At 43.4% G+C, this 4,657-nt stretch overlaps 1 protein-coding gene and 1 long non-coding RNA gene across 2 annotated transcripts in view; one reads left to right on the top strand and one right to left on the bottom strand.

Annotated features, from left to right (window-relative positions):
- Window positions 1-4,657, bottom strand: part of Unc13c (unc-13 homolog C) — a 573,981-nt gene that overhangs the window by 464,488 nt on the left and 104,836 nt on the right. The window lies entirely within an intron of this gene.
- The window catches only part of LOC115069744, a 5,508-nt gene continuing 5,122 nt past the window's right edge, over window positions 4,272-4,657 (top strand). The window contains exon 1 of the long non-coding RNA XR_003848981.1: window positions 4,272-4,308. This is a non-coding gene — a long non-coding RNA (uncharacterized LOC115069744). The remainder of the gene's footprint in view (window positions 4,309-4,657) is intronic.

Raw genomic sequence — 4,657 nt, 5'->3', positions numbered from 1 at the left:
AAGAACAAATCCCCCCCAAAAAAAACCAAATGTGAAGGAACAACAGAAGGCATAAATAAAGTTGTTTTAACTTATGCCCATCAGATTATTCAAACAAACAATTGCAGTTATCTCAACATATAATATAAAACGTACAAGTTCATGAATCCCAATTGGCCTTGAAATCAGTGCAGTGAAACTATCCTATCTTGTAGGTTTCAAGTCAAATCCTCCAAGAAACAGATGTCAATATGAAAACTGCTGCACACACATGTGCAAATGCCAGTCTCTGTAAGGGACAAGGGAGGCAGGAGGGTCTGGGAGAGCTATCCAGTTAAACACAGAACTGAGTTCTGCCCTGAATGAAGAGGGGAGGGAAGGACCTTTGGGTGGAAGGGTCTTTTGTTAGACAGTAACGGAGTAACAAATTGGGAAATTCTTTCAGACTGTGTCTGGGTCAGAGCTGCCTGCAAGGGGACCTCCACTCTAGTGGCAGCAGGTCAGCATTAGTATTTCTGTCCTGCTTAGTCCCTGGTGGGCACAGTGTGTGGAAACCAGGGTTCCCAGCAAAAGTCCAGGAATTATTTTAAAATACAGTACAGGTCAATTGTGTTTCCTGAAGTATGCATAGTGCATTCTTGTAACATCCAAGGTGATTATGCTCATTTTCAATGCATCTACTTATTTTTATCACGAGACCTTAAATAGAGGACAGCATCTGAGTGTGGTCTCAGGCTCCTGTTGTCAGATTTTCAGATGTTTTCAAACTGTTCTTGACAATGCATTTATTCAACTGAACATGATTATTTCTTTTCACAAGTATCTCAGGGGTATTATTAGCGTGGGCCTACATAGACTTTGGGAGTCCACACTCTTGGAACTGTAGCTACAGAGCCCTGTCCTCACTTGCATCTGTCCTAAACCCTGGTACCACTAGGCATATCTGTCAGAACTAAAGATTTATTTTGATTCATGAATTCAGTTCATGGTGCATGTAGTTGATTTAAGCCTGTGTCATGTACATAACCAAGGTGGATGCATGTGGCAGAGGAAAGCTGTTCACCATCAGGTAGCCATGAAGCAGAAAGAGAGGAAGGGGCTGGAGCCAAAATATACCCTTCAAGTATATGCCTCCCATTTCTGCATCCTCCAACCAGGTCTTGCCTAAATTGAATACTATTAGGTTATCCTATCAATCATCCTATCAATGAATGAATGAATCCATTGATGAGTTAGAACCCTGTGACCCGATCATCTCCCAACTTTCCCACTCTGAAACAACTGTATTTGAGATAAGCTCTCAACACATGTGGGGCATTTCAATTCCCAAACATACCATCTCCTTGCTAAAAAGTTCAGGACCCAGTGCCTTATCTGTGAATTTCACATAATATTTACAAAAGAACCTATTCTAAATTCTTAAACTATTCCAGCAATTTGAAATGGAAGAAACTGTCAGTCTTTGTATACTCCAATACCAAAACTAGACAGCACACAAGAATGACGACAGCTAAAGATGCTGATGAACAAAGATTCAAAAGCTCTCAAGAGAATATCAGAAAATGGCATATAATGCCAACCCAAAATAAGGGGAGCATTATTAGATTGGGACTGGGTAGTCTGACAATGGCTCTCTGCATGCTGAGGAGGCCAAGAAACGAGGGCTGCTCAGACAAAGAAGCTGAATGACTCATCAACTCCAATCCAGTGCTAAAATCCAGAAGTCCCCTAGAGGCTGGGTGGGATGGGAGGCCACACAAGAGGCCAAAGAACCTGGTATCTGATGTCAGTGGAAGGTCACAACAACTTGCAGGACGGATGCACTTGCTCAGGAAGACAAAGCAAAGGTGAGAGTATGCATGTAGCCTTCTCTGGGCTCCTGTATCTGGCCACAAGTTGGACAGTTCCTATAGGCATTTAAGTCAGGTCTTCTCAGTGAATCTTCTCTGGAAACACATTCCCAGGCATACCCACAGTGTATCTCTTAAGTAATTCTAAATTCAATCCAGGTGACAATAAAGACTGATCAGACAGTGTCCTCTAAGAACATTCCACGAGATAAGCTGTTAGGATTTCTAAATATATTCAGTAAGATTACAGGATGCAAAATCAAGATAAAGAATCAGAGATGCATCAATCTATGGGTCTAACAACAAGTCATTAAGAGTCAGTTTAGGTCTATGTCTATTTAGTAGACTAATAGTAGTGGGCTCTTCCCTATGACTGTGTGTGACCTGCCAAGCCATAGGTGCCTAGGCCTGATGTCAGGAGAGGGAGAGTCAGTTTTCTTTAGGGTGTTTTGCTGGATAGATTAGCCAAGCTCCAGTGAACAGATGCAGTCTGAAGGGCATTTGGAGACACACATTTGACTCAATGGGCCTTAATATATTGGGTATTAAGGGAAGGGTGATGATAGGGGAGGGGCTCTAAATATGATCAAAATACATGGGATGAAATTTTCATAAAGTCAATTAAAACTGAAAAAAAAAAGATAAAGAATCAGTAACATGTTGGGATGGTTTGAATGGGAATTTCCCCCATAGGCTCCAAATATTTGGACATTATGTCCCCACTTGGTGGCACTGTTTTAGGAGGTCTTAGAAGGTGTGGCCATGCTGGAGGAAGCATGTCACTGGGGGAAGGCTCAGAGAGTTAAGCCTTGCTAGATCTCCAGTCACTCTCTGTTTCCTGTGCCTGCTTGAAGATGTGAGCACTTAGATTCTGCTCTTACTCCAGCCACATCTGCTCCCATGCCTCTCCACCATGATGGACTCTTTTCCCTTTGGAAGTGTAAGCTAAATAAACTCTCCCTTGTATAATTTCCCTTGGTCATGGTGTTTCTAACACAGCAAGAGAAAAGTGACTAATACAGTAATTGATACCAGGAGTGGGATGTTGGCTGTGAAGAACCTGACCATGTGGGTTTTTGAAGGAATGTGGAAAATTTGGGGAAGTTTGGGCTAGAAAAGCGGTGGTGGATTGCTGTAAGCAGAGTTTAACAGGCCATTCTAGTAGGCACCTGGAAGGAAGTAGTGTTGAGAACAATGTAGTTCCAGAAGGAAATAAGGACTTAAGCAGCAATTGGGATATTTTGGCAGTCTGGCTGGAGTCTGCCCACAGCCAAAAAGCTTGCCTGAGGCCAAGTAGAAAAGCAATGGACTACTTTCATTGGTGGAGGATGTTTCAAGGAAACCTAACATAGAAACAGTGGGGTGGCTATCAATGGTGAATATTATGTAGATCTACAGATTTAAAAAAAAGAGCAAAGGGGCAGAAAGAAATGCAGAATGTGCAGTTTGAATTGAATAAAGAGCCCTAGGAAGATTAATATTGGAGCCAAGGCATATACTGAAGGAGAGGATCCTTTTGATAAGAGGATTAAAGTGATTAAGGAGAAGCCTAGAAATTTGCACTTAAAGAACAGAAAGACTGCCTACAGAGCAAGGCCACATACAGCTAAGACTCCAGTTTGTGAAAGGAAAATGCTGGGTTTTCTACTCCTAGAAAACTACAGCTGAAAAAAACTTCACAAGTGGATGGAATAGGCGAGGGTCCACCCCAAACTTGCAGACAAACTTGGCAGTGTCATTCACATAGTACTGGATTTAAAGGCATGAAAAAATACAAGAGTTCAGTAGTCATTGGTTCTTCCTCCACAGTATCAGATAGCCTCCGAGCCCAGACAGCTTGCAGCAGGGGGAATCCTGCATAAAGAAGACCCAGATAAGCCATTACATGAAGCTGTGAAAGTGAAACTTGGCTAGCAGTGGAGACCTCAATAAGACATTCATGATGCCAGAATGGTGAGATAGCTGCCAAGGAGAGCTGCATACAGGGAGTGGTATTAGCCCAAGAGAGAGTTGTATGTTTCACACAGCAAAGCTGGAGAGGCTGAGCCATCTAAGACCTTTGGAAGTAAAGTCCCAGAAGTCAGACATGGAGCTACTGGATTTTATGTTTGCCTAGCTGGTTTTTTGTTGGGACATGCTGTCCTGGCCTCCATCTGCACCTCCCCCGCAGTGACCTTTTGGGCCTCGTGGTTCCTCAGTCTCAGAATTGTTTACCAGCTCATTTTCCGGTATCAGGTCCTGAGAACACCATGACCTGGCACTGACCCTGCGGTCATGTGACGGCTCCCCGCACCCCCCGTTGGGTCAGCTGCCTTCTGGGCTAGGGTATAAAAGTAACCTGGGGCTGAGAAATAAAGGCTTCTTCTACTACACTAAAAGCGTGATTGTCTCTTCAATCCTGACATCCTCTGCTCAGAGATCAGCTTCGTGCCATGCAGGCATGGCAATTGGAGGTTCCACTGAGATCTGAGAAAGAGAGGTAAGTGGACAGAGTCATCCCAGGCCAGCAGGGGCGTATTGGGGTTACCATGGGTAATACTAGCAGTAAACAGGAATTGCAATATCAGGTTAAGAAACTGCTAGAAGAACAAGGAACAGCAGTAAAAACAAAGACAGTAGACACATTCATTAAAACAATAGCAGAGGCCAGTCCCTGGTTCCTAACTGGAGGGGGACTAAATATCCCTGACTGGGAACAAGTAAGACGGGATTGTCAAAAGAAGTTGCAAAAGGAAGGCAGTGATACCTTCCCAATAGCTACATTTTCTTTGTGGCGCCTGGTTAGAGACGCTTTATTAACAGACAAAGTGAAAGTAAGACAAGAACTT

The sequence above is a fragment of the Nannospalax galili genome, unplaced genomic scaffold, assembly GCF_000622305.1.
Source record: "Nannospalax galili isolate Female #2095 unplaced genomic scaffold, S.galili_v1.0 scaffold213, whole genome shotgun sequence".
Lineage (NCBI taxonomy): Eukaryota > Metazoa > Chordata > Mammalia > Rodentia > Spalacidae > Nannospalax > Nannospalax galili.
Note: the sequence above shows the minus strand (reverse complement) of the source record. Positions and strands in the feature narration are given on the sequence as shown.